At 49.3% G+C, this 21,059-nt stretch overlaps 1 long non-coding RNA gene across 1 annotated transcript; it reads right to left on the minus strand.

Annotated features, from left to right (window-relative positions):
• Positions 1-14,748: 14,748 nt before the first annotated feature.
• LOC123642730 lies at positions 14,749-20,571 on the minus strand. Its single transcript, XR_006736510.1, has 3 exons — positions 20,534-20,571; positions 20,267-20,387; positions 14,749-14,817 (listed from the first exon to the last, which is right to left on the minus strand). It is a non-coding gene; the product is annotated as an uncharacterized LOC123642730 (long non-coding RNA).
• Between the last annotated feature and the right edge of the window lie 488 nt (positions 20,572-21,059).

Consider the following 21,059-nt stretch of genomic DNA (forward strand, 5'->3'; position numbering starts at 1 on the left):
CTGATGAGTTAGATTTCATCAGGCAAAGGCACAGCCAGGAATTGCCATGACGTTTTTGGGGATCAGTGTGCAGAATGCAGTGGGCATCTGTCACAGGGAGAGGGGACCCAGAGGGCTAGCTGGAGATCGGTGATGAGGGAGGTCAGGAACCAATGGCAGACAGTCAGGTGTAAAGGTGGACTGGCATGCAGTCCAGTTTAGGAAGGTTGTCCCATGTAATTATTATAGCACCTCCTTTTAGTCTCGACCAGAGTCCAGATTTGGAATCAAAATTATATGGCCACCCTACTTACAAGGTGACCCATTCTGTCCCCTCTCCCACTTCTTTTTTTATCTCAGGTCAAACCCTTCTCTTCTGTCCTGGCTCCCACCTCTCCCTTTTCAGTGGGGGAGCTCAGTTTCTGAAGCCAGGAGGGCTCTTCCAAGAAATGGACTGAGACCATCAGAAAGGAGGATTCAGTAGCTGTTGAGAGGATCCTCCCAGGCCAGCAGAATTGAACAGATCTGAACACATGTCTGGCTGAGGCCAGGAGGCTGGTGCTCCCTTCCCAGCCCTGGACCAAACTGTTTGTTTCTGGAAAATCCCCCCCGACATCTAATCTTTCTTCTAGGCCCAGCTGAAATCCCATCCCCTTCCAGAAGCCTTACCAGGTCTCTTCCGGAACTTGTATCCCTCCTTCTTTTTCCCATAGTGTCACGTGTGAAGCTGTATCACATTGTCATGGTGAATAACTTACATTTTGTGTGCATCTGCCTCACTCAACTGTCAGCTCTGATTAGACATCTTTGTGTTCTTCTTGGTACCTAGAGATCTGTCACTATCAGAACAATCATCATGGTCACCCTCACATCATGAAAGCTCAAGGTGACAGGCTAGGCACTGTGGTAAAGGATTTCCTTGCATATCTCATTCAATCATCAGAATAATTTTATGACATTAGTCTTACTATTATCCCCACTTTACAGATGACATTAATTCTCAGAGAGGTAAGACAACTTGTCCATGTCACAGAGCTAGTAAGCAGCTGTGCTGGGACTTGAGCCCAGGTCTGTCTGATTTGATTCTGAGATCCCATGTTTAAAGCAGTTGCAAATCACAGATTTGAACTTTCACATTTAGAAAGTTCATATTTAGTTCCAAAGTGCTTTGCATCCATTAGCTCATTTAATCTCAAGTAACCGAGGAATTTGACATGCTAACTTCATTGTAAAGAGGAACAAACAGAAGCACAAGGAATCACCAGAGACCAGTATTTGACCCAGTCCAGATCCACAGGTTTGCTGCTATGCTAAGATACAGTATCCTGTAAAAGCTACTTCACTTCTCTGAGGTTCAGTTTCCTCTTTGGCAAAACAGGGATATTCTCAGTGCGTAATTAAAATCATTATTTCAAAGAATTAAATGAAATAACCTTTGCAAAGGCAAATTCTAAATACTTAGTAAGTACTAGGCATTATTCTTCTTAATATTGGAGCCAGACAAATTTTAGTTTATCGTGTGACTTTGGGCACGTCAAGTAACTACTCTGAGCCTCAGTTTCCTCATTCGTAAAATGGGAATTACCTACCTTAGGGTTTGTGAAGATTAAGTGAAAAGCTGTTAGGAAGGTATTTTTCAGGTAGAGAACATGTCTATAAATGGTAGTGACCTGCTTCCGGAGCAGCAATTTAGGAGAAGACTCAGGAAGGCCACCAGTTACTCAGTCCTTAGTTGACAGTTGGTTCTAATGTGCTCACATCAGACAAGCGGTAGAAACAATCCTAAACATCCATCCCAGTGTTATTTGGATTTCAATCACATCTTCCTCTCAGGATAATTCCTCCCAGAATTATCAAAAAAAAAAAAAAATTCCAACTTCAAAGCTGTATCATATGTCCTGTGGTCAGTTCTATGCTATCTCTCTGTTGAACCTCCCACATGTACTTGAACAAAGTGGGGTTCACTGGCTCCTTTGCAACAAGGGTGACAGAACAACACAGGAAAACGCTCTACAGAGAACTGTGGGGCTTCTCAGCAAGAGGGTGTTAGGCAAGGGGGTTGTTAAGAACTTGAGCTTGTATTAGCTGATTTGGAGGAGGTGTGAAGAAGTACAGCATGTGGAGCCAATTCTATGGTCGGGTATCTTACTTTTTATTTAGGTGGTAGAAGGAAGAGAATGGGCCAAAGCTTAAATTAGTAATGATGCAGCAGCCATGTTTGGCTATTTTTAAAGGTTTGGACAGAATTCTTGTAACTGTGTGTACACTCAGAGCCATGCTCTGTGGTCGTTTCAGTGGCCCATAGTCCACCCGATCCTCTGCCAACGTGCCCCCTGCAGCCTCCTATAGCTCCCCTGCTTGTAGCACCTGAAGCCATACCTTACTCCCAGAGCAACAGCCCCCACAGCCACTATGGTGCCCACCCAGCTGCAAGCAATAACCCGAGCCAGCTTGGCTCACGAGCTTAGCCAACAAGGAGGGGGGGGGGGTCATCGATGCTGGCCTGCTGCCAGATCCCCGCAGCCTCAGCCAGGGCCCCTGCCTACCGGAGTCCAGCAGGACAGAGCGCCTGTGGGCGCTGCTGCTGGTGAGCGAGGGTGGCCGAGGAAGAAATGAGGGCGTCCAGACAGCTGTCTGCTGCTAGGCAGAGTGCCCCAGCCCTGAGGCAGCAGAGAATCGGGCAGCCATTACTGAGGTAAGCCTGGTGCTGGCTGTATCCGGTTGGGCACTTCATGGGACAGTCCCCGCGCTGTCCTGGTGGAACACCTGCTTGGCCCTTCAGGAGGCCAGAGCCAAGGATGGCCCACCTGGCAGCTGACGAAGCCTCCAGAGGCGACTGCCTGGGCTGCTCCCAGCTCTGAGTCGCTGCTGAGGCACATCTCACGGCTTCCAGAGTGCCAGTGGGTAGTAGCAGCGGGGTCAGGCCCGGGCCCCGGTGAGCAGGTTGGGGCTATGGAGGCCTCCAAAGAGCAGGTCGGAAGCGGCAGGCGCGGGCCCAGGGCGCTCACCAGGAGGCAGCCCGGCGCCCCACACTGCGCTTACGACGCTGCCGCCGGCCTCGAGGCGGGGCCCACTCGGCGTCTTCAACGTGTCGTGCAGCGCTGGCCCTGCAGTTGGCAGGTCCGGGAGGCCGCAGGCCTGGCAGAGGCCTCAGCGGCCGGCCGGAACTCGGCGACACGCTCCCGCAAGACGCCCCCCAAGCCGAAGTTGGCACGGCTGCCGCCTTCACAGGAGCCAGCGTCTGCGTTGGCCTGGGGGTTGAAGGTGGGCGCGCAACCGGAAACGCGTTGACCGCGTAGTCGCGGTGGATGGCGCGGGGCACAGGGGCGGGCGTCGCCCGCGTAGCCGGGCCTGCCCCCGCGGCTGCGCGTCTCGGAGCCCGCCACATTCCTCATGCGGTCCCAGAGGAGCCGGCTCTGTGCCTGCCAGGCGGCCGCTCCCCCGGCGTGGACCGTGTGGAAGAACACGTCCGAGGCAGCTGCCGTGACGTCGCTCTTCCCTTGGGCCCGACTGTCCACCAGCTCACGCCTCACCCGGGCCTCTTGCACCAAGGTGGTCCCGGCCTCCACGTGGCTGAGGACGCGCGTGCCATACGGCAGCACAAGCATCTCTGCCAGGTACTCGGCCTCTCCCGTCGGCTTGTTCTCCGGGTGGCTACTGCGGGTGGGCATGTGCTGCCGGGAGGCGGGCTGGAAGTCAGGGATCTTCACAGGGTAGACGCTGTGCCGGACCTGCTCCCCGGCCGCGGCAGTCCGGTGCTCCAGGTTGAATGCCTGGACGTCCTGGCCGTCGGCCGAGAGCCATTGAGGAGGAGGGAGGAGAGCTCCGTGCTGACAGAGGCCACCCAGACGTTGGGGTAGTTGAGCCCGTGGTCAGTGAGCTCCGCAGGGGTCTCTGTGAAGCTCTCCCTCCAGGGCACCACGTGCACGTGGTCTGGGATGAGGTAGTCTGTGTCCTCCATGGGTGAGGTGTTGGAGAGTAGTCGCGCCGCAGCCCCGGCCCCAGCTCCATATTGCGCAGGTTGTCCCAGCTGCCGGGAGCAGCGCCCCCGGCATCAGCAAGTTCGTTCGGTGCCTGGCTGCAGCCTTGGAACCCCGGCATCCACACGTCCCCTATCCCGCCGCTCCCAGCCGAGAGCAGAATCAGCAGGTGTGCAAAGCGCAGGGCCATGGCTGGAGGAGAGCTTCACTTTGGCAGCCTTTTGTCCCTCGTCTTCTTCAAAGCTAGAGTTGCGGAGGGGAAGCCCGAGGCCTGGGAGCTCAGTTATGTCCAACAACGGGGTAGTGACTTGGCCCCGACAAAGGTCCCCTCTCAATGAGCAGTCCTCTCCCAGGCTGGTCTCCTTGAAGTCTTCAGAAAAAGAATAACAAGGACGTCCTTTGTCAGAAGCATCCAGGGGAGTGAAACTGTGACAGATTCCAGGCTTTGGGCTGGGCCAGGGAGGGAAGAAATAGGCTGGTCAAATGCATAGTGTCCCAGGACCCTCTGACCTCAACTCTACGAAGGAAAGCAAACGTTCACATTTATCGAGCACCTAATATTTTAGTTTCTCACTTGATCCTTGTCACAGGCTGCAGTTAGGGTCCTGCTATTGCAATTTGCAAATGTAAGGCTCAGACTAGCCAAGGAACTGGCCCAGGGGCACAGCTAGGAACATACTTACCTTCCAGCCCTGCAGAGCTGGGACCCTCTCCTCCTCTGACCAGCCAGCCTGTGGGGCATGGTGGGTGGGACGTCACACTCACTCCAGGAGGATTTCCTTGTGGGCCTTCAGTAGATATGCCAGAAAAGGATGCCCTTTCTGTGTTGGTGCAGGGTCAGGGCAGCTGTAAGAAGTGAGGGATGGCTATACCAATGCTCCAGAGACCTGCTGCATGGGCAAGGCAAAGTGTCCCAGGGAGGTCTGAGTAAACTCCACAAACCCTCTGAGGCCCAAGGATATTCCTTGTCCTATTCCTTTTACTTGCAGCCCTCTAGGGGCTCCCCCTTTCCCTGAGACTAGCAACTGCTCTAAATGAGCCTCTGGGCTAGGTGCTTTATAATCCCATTTTAACCTCTCACCATTCTCCTTTTACACATTAGGAAACAGACTCACAGAAGTCAGGTAAAGTGCCCAAGGTCACAGTCAGTACAACATAGAGCCAGCATCTGAACCCCGTTTCATTTGATGCCAAAGCACAATTTCCATTCACTGATCTGTGCTTGGTGTTTCTCCTTCCTATTCACTGTCAGGGACTTGGTTTTTATCCCTCCTGGGGCATTTGCAGTTAAAGAAGGCTCATGGAGAGGGCATGTAGGTGACTCCTGGGTAGAGCTGATTGCAGCAGCGTGCTTGGATCACAAGTCTTTTCTCCCACCATGTACTGGGAGAGTCAGCACCATCCAGAGGAATGGGTACTGTGCTTCACTTCTCAAGATCTGAATTGGAATCTGGGCTCTGTCATTTCCTCAGTTGAGCCCTCCCGCTCTCATGGCTTTCTTCCCCAAGTCTCACTCCCCTCATCTGTTCCATGATAAGAACAATACAAACCTCTTCAGGCTTGAGCAGTTAGATGCAAAATGTCCAGCCGAGTGCCTGGAACAAAAGAGGGTGTTCTTTCAGAGAAGTGGGTTAGGTGACTTGTTCAAGGTCTGGATTTGTACCCAGGTTTGTCTGAAACCAAAGCCTAGTTAGTGCTCTTTCAATCCAATGCTTCCTTCCAATCTCTATGTTTATATTCTCTTGTTTAAAATGTGACGATTTATCAAAAGGTAATCGGGGTGGATTATTTCCTGGAAAGAAGGCTTTTCTCTGAGAAAACAACACAATTTTTTTTGTTCCTAGGACAGGGACAAGTGATGATGCTGCTTCCCACATCCCACTGAGTTTCCTAACCTCGTAACCTAGGGACAAGCACTTCATGGACTTATAAAATATATATATTTATTTTTTTCTACTTTTCACAGCTAATGTATTTTCCTTTTTTTATTTAATTAATTTTTTTTTCTTTTACCTCATGGCATTTAAATCCAAAGGAGTCTGGGGATTCATCATGTTTGGTTATAGCTCTTTCTCAGGACCTGGGGCATGTTTGTGGGGATTTCATAGCTGTGAATACAAGAGAAAATAAACATGCTTTGGCTGAGTGGTGGTGAAACATTTGCTGACGTGGATGAGATACCAGTGGGAGGAGGGCAAGGAAAATTAAGTGAAGATGTTTTGTTACCAGCCCTGGACAGCACTTGCTGAGCTGGGTGATTAGGAGGGGTCAGTTGGTGCCCAGCATGCACATCCCCTCATTGTTCAGAGGCAGCGTGAAGACCATGCAGGCAGGACAGACTTTACAGACATACACCAAGGCCCCATGTGACCTTGAATAAGTGTGACTTCCTATAAAACAGGAACAAACAGGATTTTTTAGTTATTAACTTTTAAAAAAATTACAATACATGCTTGTATGGAAAATTAAAAGAGTAAAGAGGTTATATAAAATAAAAAAGACATCTCACCCAGTTGTGCTTCCCAGAGATGACCACTGTAAACAAGTAAGATGTTTATCCTTCCAGACATGTTTCCATGCATGAATGCATCTACCCAGAAACATAGACACATACTGTTTTCTTTTACAAAAACGGTTAACAGCCCACACACACTTTTACCCATGAAGAAGCTGATTCCCAAAGAAAGGAAGTTATGTGTGCAAGGTCACGCAAAGATAGACTGGAACAAGGATAGACCTGGACCTGAATCTCTTTAGTCTGCCTCCCACCTTGCCTCCCTCTCTTGGGCTGTGTGCATTCTAATTGAGCATCCCAGGGGACACAAATGCAGACAGTTATTCTGGCAGATAGGCAAGGTCAAAATATTTAATACCCTGCAAGTTGTAGACCCATGTCGCGCCGCACTCGCCTGCAAGGACGACGCAACAAACTGGAGTTCTTCCAACAGCAGTTTAATGAGGCATCTAGTCTAGTTACATGGCGAGAGACCCCGAACAGGAAGGACAGTGGGCTTATATACCATTGCAGGTAGTCGTGGCGGGAAGTGATTGGTAGAGGGCCCTGACAAGGCTCCCAGCAATGATTCTATTGGCTATGTGCTCACCCGTAATCAGAGACCGCTCCCAACAGCTCCCCCTTTTGTTTTGCAACACAAGCTTTGGGGACTCCAACCTCAAGGTCCGGATCCAGGGGGTGGAGTCCCTGAAGCAGGTGCAAAGGCCACCGTCTCCCGTGCAATGAGCAGAGACTCTGGGAGGTGCAATGGCTGGTAAGGGGGTGACACGCCACAATCTGGTGCAATGGGGAAACCCCTCAGAGTGCATGGGCCATGTCACGCTGTGCGAGAGGGGAGGCGGTCTTGATCTTCGGAGCGTAACATTTGTAGCCAGATGCCAGGGGATTGACCACACTCGAGGGCGGCTAGGGCTTGGGTAACCACCACTCGGTCCCTGCGGCGCTGTGCACGAATGCGCAGGAACCCCCAGATCACGAAACCTGCTCCCAGGATCCCCATGAACCCTAGGGACCCCAGGCCAGCCCAGTCCCGAAGTCCTCGGACTATTGACTGAAATGTAGGAAAGAGACCATTGGTCACTGTCAAGTCCAGGCGTGTGGAGTTAACTGCCGGGTCAAGGCGGTAAATTGACTAGACCAGTGTCCTGTCAACATAGCAGATAATTGACGAGACTTGTTGGCCGCGGCGGAAGCATTATCAAACGGTACCGCGGTAATGCATAGTCCTGTGAAACGCCATTCGCAGCCCAGCTGTGCCAGCTGCCATAAGGCATCTATTTGCTCCTGGACCAAGTCCACACGTTGGTTCAGTATCATGATACCACCCTTCAGGTGCGCGTTGACGGCGGATTGTGTGTCCAGAGCTGTAGCCACAGATGCCGATAGGTTGTTCAGCGTCTGTGCTGTCTGAACAGAGCCTACCGCTGCAGCCGTAGCGGCTGCCAGTGCGGCAGTCACTGCCAATGTGGAAATTACAGCTGCAGTAACGCCAAAATCTCTTCGCTGTCGGAAAAGGGTCAAGAAGCTAGGAGCCTCCACCGGCCAAGGAATATGCCGAGGCATACGGGCAACAATTGCCATGGACTGGCTGGAGGCATTCCAGCAACGGGCATAGGAGCAGTTTGCCGTGGAGCAATTGAGAACACCAGGACCAGAGGAAGTAGCAGTGATCCAGATAAAAGGGGGCCAGAGGCAAACAGGTGTGGAGGGGAAAGACAGATTACGCTGCTGAATAGTGTGGACCGACGTCTCAAATGTTGAGGAGGAGTTCCATGTAAGATTGGCAAGGCCCAAAGAGGCATTAGTAGCGAACAGCCGGGGGAAGATCTGGGCATCATGGGTCACCGGCATCGGTCTCGGGAACACCGACAGGATGGCCCAGCGCCGGTCCGTCGTCACCGATGCGGCCAGCAGCAGAAAGGTCAGGAGCAGCAGCATCCCCGGCAGCGGACGCCCCATCATCTGCATCCTCCACATCCGCCAACCGCTGTACTCGCCGTGTTAAGCGTGCCGGGACCCACACTGGATCAGGAGTGTCCTGCGGGAAAACACAGACAGCTCCCCTGGACCGGCTCACAACCGGATCCGGGCCTTTCCATTTGTTAAGCAGGACATCCTTCCACAAGACCTGCTCTGATAAAGGGGAACCGGGGTTGGCGTGGCGGTCCGCAGCAGAGCACCCCTGATCATCCAGCAAAAGAAAATTTAAAGTGAACAAGGTGAGAGAGAGCACAGGCTTAGGGGTACGTAAGCCCAAAGGGCTCGTCCCCGTCTCCCCCTTTTGTTTTTTGAGATAGACCTTTAAGGTGCCATGGGCACACTCTATGATACCCTGGGCCTGGGGGTTATAGGGAAGGCCCGTGCGGTGCTCCACGCCTAGGCGTGTGCAGAATTGACGAAAAGCTTGTGAGGTATAGGCAGGGCCATTGTCAGTTTTGATAACCTGAGGTTTACCCCAGGCAGCCCAAGCCTCTAAGCAGTGGGTGATGACATGACTTACCTTTTCACCTGTCAAGGGAGTGGCATGAATTATGCCAGAGCAGGTATCAACAGAAACATGGACATAAGAAAGAGTGCCAAAGGAGGAGTAATGAGTGACGTCCATTTGCCACAAGTGGAGTGGCCGAAGACCACGAGGATTGACACCTACATGAGGTGCTGGACGAAAAGGTGCACAGGCCGCGCACTGCAGCACAATATCGCGTGCGGCTGCCCGCGAGAGGCCAAATTTGAGACGTAACGTCAGTGAAGGAGTATGGTATAGAGAATGAAACTGGCGAGCTGCCTCCAACGGAGAGCCAACTCAATAAGCGTGAGTGGCATGATCCGCCAGGGCATTGCCGCGAGCCATGGGGCCCGGCAAAAGGGAATGGGCCCGAATGTGCGTTATAAAAAATGGGGACCGGCGCGAATGGATGGCAGCACGGATAGCACAGAATAAGGAGAACACCGTGCTGCGAGAGTTAAGAGAATGGGCTGTTTCCAAGTGACGGACAGCCTGAACAACATAAGCAGAATCAGAGATTATATTAAGGGGCTCTGGCACGGTTCGGAGAACCAATTCAACGATAGCACATTCAACGTGCTGGGGAGAAGAGTAAGCGAAGCGGGCCGTAAACACCTGATCATTGATTACATAGCTACCGGTGCCTGTGGATGACCCGTCAGTATAAACAATGGTAGCCCCAATTAGAGGCTCAGGGGAAGTCAGATGAGGAAAGATAAGCTGATTGCGAAGTGCAAATTGAAGAAGGGGATGTTTAGGGTAATGGTTATCTATGTCTCCTGGGAAGATACAACAGAGTACTGCCCAAGAATTTAAGGAAGAGCAAAGGACTTGAGTCTGGGACTTGGTGTATGGGCAATGAATAACTGTAGGGTAAATACCGAAGTGGGAAAGGGACAACGAAAGCCCAGATAAGGCCAAATCCGCAACCTGCGTAGGATAATGTTCTATAGCACGCCGCGGAGAAGCATGTGAATGAATCCACAGCAAAGGCCCGTCCTGCCAGAGTACTGCCGTGGGCGCCACGGGAGAGGGCAAGAGGCACAAGGAAAAGGGGCGGTCCGGTTGGATGCGGACCAACTGAGCTTGCTGAAGAGCTTCCTCGACCTTAGCGAGAGCCTGCCGAGCCTCAAAGGTGAACGAACGGGGGGACAGTATATCAGGGTCACCCTCCAATATTTGAAACAGAGGGCGCAGCTCAGAGGTTGGGAGATGTAAGAAGGGGCGAATCCAATTGATGTCGCCAAGTAATTTTTGAAAATCATTTAGAGTGTGCAGAGAATCTTTTCGAGTTTCAATCTTTTGGGGTCGAATAGAAGAGGGACCGATACGAGCCCCCAAGAAGGTGCCTACATCGCCTTCCTGGACCTTTTCTGGGGCAAAAGTTAGGCCAAAAGAAGATAAGCTGTCACACAAGGCGGCATAGGCTTTGTGCATCACTGAGGTGTCAGAGTGGCAAAGCAAAAGATCATCCATATAATGGAGAATCTGGACACAGGGAAAGGTCTGCCTCACAGGGAAAACTGCTGCCGCCACATACAGCTGACACATGGTAGGACTGTTAGCCATCCCCTGAGGCAGGACCCTCCACTGGTATCGCTGATCAGGCTCCTGATGATTAAGGGATGGAAGCGTAAAAGTGAAACGCTCCCGATCATTGGGGTGTAGCGGAATGGAAAAGAAACAGTCCTTAATATCAACAATAAGAAGTTGCCAATGCTTAGGCAAAGCGGACAGAAGCGGAAGGCCGCGCTGCACTGACCCCATCAGCTGCATCTGGCGATTGATTGCGCGGAGATCGTGTAAGAGCCGCCACTTGCCAGATTTCTTTTTGATAACAAAGATTGGTGTATTCCAGGGAGAGCGAGATGGCTCCAAATGGCCCATGCGGAGCTGCTCAGAGACTAACTCTCGAGCGGCAGTAAGTTTGACTGAAGGCAGGGGCCACTGAGGCACCCAGACCGGCTCCGCTGTTAGCCACGGTATGGGTATAGCTTGCTCCTCAGTGACCCCTAAGAAAAACCCAGCCCTTGTCGTGGAGGTCGCGGCTCAGGTATAATGGGCTCCGCTCGGCCCTGTAGCCGGGGGCCCAGTCCTTTTCCAGGAATGCAGCCCATAGCACGCATCATCTGTTGACTCTGTGGAGAGAACTCATTAGTCAACCGAAAAGACATTTGCTTTAACACTTCCCATCCCCATAGGTTGACAGGTATAGGCATAACATATGGCTGAAATGAACCCTCATTACCCTCGGAGTCCCGCCATTTGAGACGGGATGCACTCATGGCCGGGGCAGAGGCATATCCGAGGCCTTGCAGACTATGTGTAGAGGGAACAGTGGGCCAGGAGGAAGGCCACCATCGACTGGACATAACACTGGAATCTGCCCCGGTATCCAAGATACCTAAAAAGGACTTGCCCTGAACTTGTAATGTAAGTGTTGGTCTCTCTCCCAACTCAAGGGTTACATATGCCCCTACACCCCCCGAGGAACCAAAGCTCCCCTCCCCCCGAGGACAGGGAGCACTGGGAAAATGAGAATGAAGACTGGGTAATACTAACAGCTTAGCAATCCTTTCACCAGGGCAGATAGATACTACACCTCTGTGGGCCGGGGCTAAAATCTGAACAGTGCCTGTGAAATCTGAATCTATAACTCCTGGGTAAATAACTAAGCCTCGCAGTGTAGAGGAGGAACGACCTAGCACTAACCCCACCGATCCCGACGGGAGAGGACCGCGAAAATCAGAAGGGATGGGCTGACATCCCATCCCGGGGGTTAATACTGAGTGGGTGGTGGCACAGAGGTCCAGTCCTGCGGAACCCGCAGTGGCTCTCCGGACCCTGGGGGCACCAGGGACGGCAGCTGCATCTGCGGGGGCACCAGTGGCTGTTGGACCGGTGGCTGCTGGAAGACCCCATACATTCGTGGGCCCTGGGGTCGAGGGCCCCTCCTCCCGTTTTTTGGCTGGTTAAATGTTTTAGAACGAGCACCAGGTGTGGAGGTTAAAGGCTGCAGCCAGCGTCCGTGAAGGTCCTTGACTGACTGACACTCGGAGGCTCGATGACGGCCCTTACCACACCGATGGCAGATTTCCAGTATGGAAGGCCGGGACTCCGACCAAAAGCGTGGAGGTCCCATAGAGCGGGTATTTTGGCTTTTGCACTGTCTCCAAATGTGTCCTTGTTGGCCACACTTAAAACAAGTCACTTCGGAAGTGTCCTTAGCGGCAAGGATGGCAGCTGCCAAGCCCGCATTGGTGGGAGGGCCTCCAATTTCTCTGCAAGCTTTTAACCATGCACTGAGGCCCTTTCCCTTCCAAGGGGCAATAGCATGACGACACTCTCTCGTGCACTGCTCGAAAACCAACTGTTCCACTAATGGCATAGCCGAGTCGGCATCGCCGAAAATCCTTGCAGCGCATTCCACCAACCGAGCCACAAAGTCAGAAAACGGTTCTGCAGGGCCTTGGATGACCTTGGTTAAATTACCTGCAACTTCCCCGCGATTAGGCAGTTGTTGCCAGGCTCTTATAGCCAATTGATTAATCTGGCCATAGACCTGAATGGGAAAATTAAGCTGATTATTCTGCCAACGACCCTGTCCTAAGAGCATATCGGCATCCCAGGCAGGCTGGCCCTGCTGCGTGTTCTGCCGAGCTTGATTAATACAGGCTTCTTGATATATGGATTTCCAATCTAAATATTGCCCCATGGATAGACAGGCCCGCGCGGTACCAGCCCAATCACTGGGGGTCATGGCATGCGCACTTAGCCGTTCCAGTAGGCCACGGGTGTAAGCGGCATTGCACCCATAAGCCTTGACAGCTTCAACCAAAGCTTTTAGTTGCTTGTAATCTAGGTGTTCGTGAAAGCGATGTTGATTAGCGTCCTCAAAGACGGGGAAAGCAAACTCCCTCTGTATCTTCTGTCTAGCTCGGGGAGGCACAAACGAGGTTCCGCCCTCCATATTTAGAGGGGCGGATCCCGCAACGGGAAAAGGAGGGGCAGTAGCGTACGGGGGCGGGCGATTACGCTCCGCCTCATATCTAGCCGCCGCCTCCTCCAGCTCCGCCTTCTCCTGCGGAGACAGCCCCTCCTCCGCCTCGCGAGAACGCGAACGGGAAGAAGAGCGAGACGATGAAGAAGAACAGGAAGAGGAAGGACGAGAGGAAGAAGAGGAAGAAGAGGAAGAAGAGGAAGCCGACATGTGGAGGGAGGCCATTTTGAGAGCCACCTCCTCCATGTCCCTTTCAGGCAGCGGGCGTCCCCGCCGTTCCTGTTTACCCGCGGACTTACGTTTCTTTTTCGGCCTTTTCCTCGGCCACCCCGGCCGAGCCGGACCCACTTTGCCTCTCTCAGACATACTATCTTGATAATCACTGAGTACTTGCTGACCTCCCCGGACCGGACCGCTGCAACGGTCGTCCTCTAAACAGGAGCGCACCAGTGCCCACACAGGGAGAACACACTCCCAAAGGGGACCAGACTCTCGGGCACGGCGAAGGTCCTGCTGTAGCTTATCCCAACTCGGAATCGGTAAAGACCCCGAGTGGAGAAACCATGGGGCCACCCGGTCCACGTCCTGCACAAAATGGCGCATGACACGGTCAGGGATACGAAGCTGCCGGGCGGCCAGAAGACCCCGCAGGGCCCGCAACAGGTGACAACTAGGAGAGTTCCCCATGGGGTAGGTCACAAGCACCCGGTGCCGGCGTCAGAAGAGGGCAGGGCTCCAAAATAAAGCCACCCCAGCTGCTGTGGTTCTGAACTCACCTCCAAAGAGGTCGTCTCCGCCGGTGCGAGAAGTTCCCGGGTTTCGGCACCACTTGTCACGCTGCACTCGCCTGCAAGGACGACGCAACAAACTGGAGTTCTTCCAACAGCAGTTTAATGAGGCATCTAGTCTAGTTACATGGCGAGAGACCCCGAACAGGAAGGACAGTGGGCTTATATACCATTGCAGGTAGTCGTGGCGGGAAGTGATTGGTAGAGGGCCCTGACAAGGCTCCCAGCAATGATTCTATTGGCTATGTGCTCACCCGTAATCAGAGACCGCTCCCAACAGACCCAGCCAATCAGAACTAACACTGGCTGCAAATGACCTTCCTGAGGTTACTGGCTAAATATTGGCCCTGCATGTAGGGATGTCATTTCATATCCTACATGTGTTTCAGTGCATGGTTAGGAAGGAATCCATGAATGAATGAATGAGGATGCAAAGTGACCTTAAATAATACCACAAAGGAAGAAAGAAACTTTCTTCAGTAGAAACACAGTGCTATTAACTGGAGCATTATCTGTCTATGCATTTTTTTTTTTTTTTTTGAGACAGAATCTCACTCTGTTGCCCGGGCTAGAGTGCCGTGGCATCAGCCTAGCTCACAGCAACTTCAAACTCCTGGGTTCAAGCAATCCTCCTGCCTCAGCCTCCCAAGTAGCTGGGAGTACAGGCATGTGCCACCATGCCCAGCTAATTTTATATATATATATATTTTTAGTTGTCCAGCTAATTTCTTTCTATTTTTTTTAGTAGAGACAGGGTCTCACTCTTGCTCAGGCTGGTCTCGAACTCCTGAGCTCAAACGATCTGCCTGCCTCTGGCCTCCCAGAGAGCCAGGATTATAGGTGTGAGCCACCACGCCCGGCCTGTCTATGCATTTTTAAAATTGGGACCCGGTAAAAGGGGAAGAGGCGGTAATGGAAAAGGAAAGAAGCAGAACAAGGGAGTTTGTTGCAGTTCAGCAGAACTGGATTTGGGATATAGTTCTGTACTTAGTGGCTCTGTGACCTTGGACAAGTGACTTCATCTTCTTGGCCTTTTATTCTGTAAACATCTGTGAGGATAAGAGGAACAAAGAGTAATTTAACTAAGATTATACCAGTTAAGAATCAGATAGGCTGAGGGGTCTGAGGGACTTTTAGTCTGGTGGGCTTATAATTCAATGTCAAAGGTAGCCTAGGGATCCTGAATCCCTCATGGGGTCTGGAGGCCTTTCTCATCCTCAGTTCAACCCAAGGGTGATTCAGAGTTAAACCTCTAAATAACCCCTATTCCCTCTGTGTACACCCCCACCTCCACCCCATCATACACATGAAAGGGTCACCTGACCAAGGAACCTGTAGGCTTAAAGAAACTACCAGGTCCCTCCCTCCCTCTTCCCAAGGGACCTGACAATCCCTGTTTCCTGCAGTCTCCCTGCCCTTCTTATGATACTTTTTTAAAAAGGATTTCTCATGGGTCTGCCCTACCTGATAATGGACATACATGTTGTAAATATGTTAGCTTTGAGAAGACCCAGAACCATCAAAGAGATCAAGAAAGCTGGAAGGGAGAGACAGATACAGAGAAAAGCCCTGATCAGCATCACGGAATTAACCTGTGTCCATAGAACTCATAATTCGCAGCATCATTATATCTTCTCTGGATGATATTGTAATCTCCCCACAAGTGTCCCCACCTCCTAAGGGACAGCTGGGATCATGACAATCACTTAGACAAAACCTGCAGTGGCTCATTGTTTATAGCATTGATTCCCAATTAAGACTCTTAAAAATAGAGGTTTCTGTGATTTCATTGAATCAGAATGTTAGAAGATAAATTCTAAGAACCAAACTACCTACACTCCATAGAGCTTACTTTCCACATTAACATGCCATTACTTTTCCATTGTCTTCATTAGCATAACCTCACTATTCCAGGACACAATTGCCCAAACAGATGGCTTGATTATTCATCATAGGAATTTTCCAAAATATGTATCAACTCTTCAATGAAAAGCATCAACAGTTTGTGCCCTCAGATTATGTGGATCCCTTGCCTTGCTTTTCCCACCAACCTTAGACAATTGTGTTATGATATTTACCCAATTCAATTCAAGACCTTCCCCCTCTCTCTAGTGAGGGAACTGCCTTAAACTACCTGTCCAATTCTCCATAGATTCTAACCTCACCTTCTGAGACACTGCTAAGTCTCTATGAGATGATGTTCAGTTTGCATTGGGGATATCTGGGGAAACAGCATTTGACAGTCCCTAAAAAATTCTGTGGCATGGTTAGATTTGAGAACTAATGGACAAAATTAAGTCCAAAAATGCCGTGCCTAACATTCAGGGTCCTCAGCAAGTTTTAAAGAGGTGAAAACTTAGATCACCAAGAAAATAATAGAAAAAAAAAAAAGAAAAAACAAACAAAAACTCTACAATTGAACTCTGTCCCATCCACATTTGGACTTTATGTTGTCTCAGTTTACTTATTTTTATATTTTCTCTTAAGAGATTGATGTAAGTATTATTATTTTTGATAGATTTGTCTTTTGGACTTCATGCCAGAGTTATGAGTGGCTTGCAAACCACAATTACAGTATTAGAGTATCTGGGTTTATCTGTATATTAATACTTAATTTTACCAGTGAGTTTTATACCTCCAAATGGTTTCTTTTTGCATGTTAGTGTTTTTTTTTTTTCTTTCCGACTGAACAACTGATGTTAGCATTTGTTGTAGGATGGGTCTGGTGGTGATGAATTTGCTCAGATTTTATTCATCCAGGAAAGATTTTATCTCTTTTTCATATCTGAAGAATAGCTTTGCTGGACACTGTATTCTCGGATGACAGTTGTTTTCTTTTAGCATTTGAAAATGTTGTTCCCTTCCCTCCTGGCATGGTTTCCATCGAGAAGTCTGTTGCCAGATTAATTGGAGCTTCTTGTCCATGTTATTTGCTTCTTTTCTCTTGCTTCTTTTAGGATACTCTCTTTGTTTTATTATTATATGCCATGGAGTAATATAATTCGGGTAAATTCTATTTGGAGTTCTCTGACCTTCTTGTATCTCTTTCTCCAGTTTTGGAAAATTTTCTGTTATTATTTCTTTGAATAAGCTTTCTACCCCTTGGTCTTGCTCAACTCCCTCTTCAGCACCAATAATTCTTAGATTTGGTCTTTTGAAGTAATTTTCCATATCTGGTAGGTAATCTTCATTCGTTTTCATTCTTTTTTTATCTTTTTTCTCCTCTGACTGTTTATTTTCAAATAGTCTGTCTTTGAGCTCATTGATTCTTTTTAATCTATCTTGCTGTTGAGAGCTGCTAATGGTTTTTTTCAGTTCAGCAAGTGTATCAGTTCCAAGATTTCTGTTAGTTTTTTTTAACTTCAATTTATTTGTTAAATTTCTCTGATAAATTTCTGAATTGATTTTCTATGTTATCTTGGAGATTACTGAGTTTCCTTAAAACTGCTATTTTGAATTCTTGGTCAGAGTGTTAACATTTCACCATCTTGTTAGCATCAGCCACTGGTTCCTTGCTTTGTTCGTTTGGGGAGGTTGTGGTTCCCTTTTTGTTGTTGTTTCTTATGGATGTGCATCTATGTCTTTGCACTGAAGGATTAGTTATTCATTTGGCCTTTCCTGTCTGACTTGTTTTGGCTTTTATTGGATATGTTTGCTTAGAGATTCTTTGTAATTTACCTATTATTTTCTTTCTTTCTTTTTATCCCCTCTAGATTGCTGCCTCCTTTTTGGCACTAGATGGTGCCTGAAGGCCAGGTTTGCCTCAGTTCCAGTAACTAGAGTGCCTCCTGTCTGGAAAGCAGGTGGTTGCAAAGGGGATATCTAGGTAGTATGGGAAGTCTGCATAGGGGTTTATGCTCAGGGGGGCCTAAGGAACAAACCTACATAGCGTATACTGCTCAGCAGCCACTCTGATTTGGTGTCCCTTTGGTTGAGTTACAGAGCAGAGTTTTCAGGGCTGGGCATGGGAGTCCTGTCTCCGTTTGTCACTGGCTGTCCTCAGGGATATTTCTCCCTTCAGGCACTCCTGATACTTCCTAGCAGTTGAGGCAGGGACAGGTCTCCTGCCAGGGAACCCAAGATTGTGAGGTAACTGGCTGTCCACCTCAATCTCACTTTTTCAATGTAGGAATGGTTGTTTTGGGGGAAATTTTCCACACACTTGGTGCTAGGCAGATTGGGAGGAGGGGCATCATGGAAATGGAAGTCTAGTTCTCTTACTGTCTGCTTGGAGTTTTTTCACCTCTTTGTGGTCTTGAAAACTGCCCCCTCCTCATATTTGAGTTTTGGGATATTGTTGGTGAGAATCTCAGTGCTGTATATTTGTTTTTGGTTTTCTGTTGGGGAGAGTGAAGCCAGCCTGCTTCTATGCTACCATTTTGGAATTAGAAGTCACAAACTCTACACTTTAAACTAGTTCATTTTCTTACATTTTACTGCTTTTGTGCTTTTATTCGTGCTTTACACCCTGCTCATCCTTCTCCCACAGCTCAGCATCTTTTTATTACCTGTATTGTAACTAATCTCCAAAGATAGTCCCCATTTAACCACCTCTCCCAGGATTCATGCTCCTGGGAAGTCCTGTCCCACAGTAAATTTGCACTGGGCCTGTGACTCACTTTAACCAGTTCAATATGACAGATGTGAAGCTGTTTCTACACCTAGACGGCCTGGGAGCTTGCGCTTCTGGGAACCTGAGTCAATCGGCTACTCTGCTGGAGAGGCCACATGAAGAGGGAGAGATCATCAGATTATTGAAGAGAAAGAGGAGCCCAGCTCTGCCACTGTCCTGGTTTACTGTAGCCTGCATACTGTCCTCACACAGGTGCTAGGTATGAAAATGAGCCATTTTGGACATTGAAGCCCCACTGAGCTCCCAGCCAACACACCATGCAGCACAAGGGGTGTCCTGCTGAGCTGCATCAAACACAGAACAGTGAGGGTGAAAGGATGGTTGTTTCAGACCACCATGTTTTGTGGTGGTTTATTATGCAGCAATAGATAACCAGACACCCAATTTCAAGGCCTATTTCAGAAGCTACTCCTTTAGGAAGCTTGTTGCAGTATCCTACTACCGTCCCATTCCACAGCTGGACGTTCCCTACTGAAGTCAAACAGAAGATATTCAATCCTTGAATGGAACTTTCCATCTCGTCCTGCCTCCCCTTGCAGTGTATTCCATGAATTCAGTATATTTTATGGCCAGTGGGTCTTTTGGGGTGAGACAAGCAATTTAGGAAAAACTACTCTTTCGCTGAGGGTCAGAAAAATTTGTGACATATGGTTACTCCTGGTAGATCCAATGTGCTGCCTACAAAGATAAAAATACTATCCAGGGAAGGGGTCATAGCGTTAATCTTGAAAGTTGCCCAGGTTAGGGCTTATCTAATGGAGATGGTGTTAAGTGTTGTGTTAAGGAAATACAGGGGTATAAAAACACAGGAGCAAGAATAAGGGTAAAAAGTGGAGGAGGGCATTCAAACTTCTCGGTTTATGGTGCAGCCTTTTGTCTAAGTGTTACCTATGACCATACTTTCTGCCTGTTTTAAAAGCCAATAGTGTGGATAAAATAAAAGGCTGCCTTAGGGGTGAGCAGTGGATTTTGTTTTGGAGGCCAGGAGCTGCTCACAGTGTCGGCATCACAAGCCAGCAGAGGGCAGTGCAGACAAAAGCATTGCCTGCAGGAGTGACTCCTTCAGAGTTTTAAGTGGATCATAGGGACATCGTCACTTTGCCAGCAGTTTTGTGAGACCGGATGACTGTTTCTGCCTTTGGCACAATATGCACAGGGCATAAGTCTCCTCTGCCGTGTATGGCGTGCCAGAAGTATTTATAAGTGGGAGCGTCAGTGTCTACTTTGAACTCCTGCCAGTGCCAGCTGCATATACCGTGCATATTTACTGTACAGCCTGGTCCTCCGTATGTGGGATTGATTGAAAGATGGAAAAGGAGCAGGAAAACCAAACACTCATTCATTGGGCAAAGTCCCTGTGAAGGGCAGTCTGGCTATCTGTGCACAGGAACCATGATTTTGTGCATGCTCCCTTTTTAACTCAATGTCTCCATGTCTGGGAATCCATTCAAAAGAAACGATTCCAAGGAAGAAGAAAATATTCACATTCAAAGCATTTAGAGTGGCACAAGTTGTGGCAGAGTGTGCATGTCTTTCTGCAGCAGAGAAATGTTGCAAGGAGTGTAGTTAGCTGGCAGCCTCCAGCGGCTGCCCATTCCGGATCTGCCATAGCGTTTGTGCCAGGTCTGTGCTCTCCTTACGCTGCTTCTAGGGGACAGGAAGGGGTCTCTCTTGGAAAGCGACCTTTCAGCTGAAACTTGAGGGACTGATAGGACTTAGACTAAGAGTGATCAGCATACTGTTCCAGCAGAGAAGTTATTCATAAGCCAGACTATAAGGGGAATTTCACTCCACCTTGGTTACCAAGGGTTGTGCTCCCAGCAGACTCATCAGATTCCCACAAAGGACCCCAAACATGCCCTCACCTTGAATCTGCAAATGTTGTTTCCAGTTGACGGTCCCTGGCAAGCCAAAAACCTTTTGTACATCCCCTGGGTTCTTATCCAGGTAAGTGTTGGTGTAGTGATCAAAGTCATCTGTCATCTCCTGGATGGGTCGGGAAAAGAAAAGGAAAAAGGTTGGACTTCAAACACTGGGGAGTCTATGTAAACAGAAAACCTGTTGCTCTCAGCTTTGACATGAATATCACAGGGGAGTGAGCCCAGGTCCTAAAAGAGAACAGTCACTCCTACCTGTTCTTGTGGCTGGATGATGGCTTTGTTAAAATTAGATGCCTGTCCCCCAGCACCTGGAGCTTCATCGTCTGGTTTACATGGAAGACTGTATAAAATCCTGTAGCAGCCCAAAGAATAGGGAGGGTCAGAACACTGGGAGAGGGCATCAGATCATTGTATGGTTGTGGATAAATCTTGAAATAAATTCATAGACTCTAAGGGCTGCCAGGGTTGGAGTCTGTGTACAGCATGTGGTGTCACCAAGTGGTGTCTGCTTGAACAGCTTGAGTTACAGGGAACTTGCTACCTTCCAAGGCGACCCAATCTGCCCTTCATCTGCTCTGACTAGTAGAAAGGTTTGCTTTCTGCTTAGCAGAAATTGTTCTCCCTGGTGATCTCATGTTCCATTCTCAGTTTTGGAGCCATAGTGAAAAATTCTTCCTTTTATTTTCACCTGACAGAGCTTCAAGTGGTTGAGGAATATTCAACTACTTAAATAATAATAATTATTGCTACTATAGTAATGATATTATCATTTAACCAC

The sequence above is a fragment of the Lemur catta genome, chromosome 7 (assembly GCF_020740605.2).
Source record: "Lemur catta isolate mLemCat1 chromosome 7, mLemCat1.pri, whole genome shotgun sequence".
Taxonomy (NCBI): domain Eukaryota; kingdom Metazoa; phylum Chordata; class Mammalia; order Primates; family Lemuridae; genus Lemur; species Lemur catta.